A 216-nucleotide genomic window follows, 5' to 3' on the forward strand; every position below is an offset into this window, starting at 1 on the left:
TGTTTGAGTGGGAAGCTAAAAATATAGCCAATGAATTCTGGCACACACACACACCACTAGACTAAAACAAGTTTGTGTGTGTGTGTGTGTGTGTGTGTGTGTGTGTGTTTGTTTGTGTGTGTGTGCGCACGCGCGTTCAAGTGTGTGGTGGTGACAAATTTAACTAGAGTTACAATGAGACTATGTTTGGGTATAGACTGATTGACAAGTCTCATC

The sequence above is a fragment of the Aulostomus chinensis genome, chromosome 17 (assembly GCF_037954235.1).
Source record: "Aulostomus chinensis isolate RoL2024-O1b breed Wild chromosome 17, RoL_Achi_v1.0, whole genome shotgun sequence".
Lineage (NCBI taxonomy): Eukaryota > Metazoa > Chordata > Actinopteri > Syngnathiformes > Aulostomidae > Aulostomus > Aulostomus chinensis.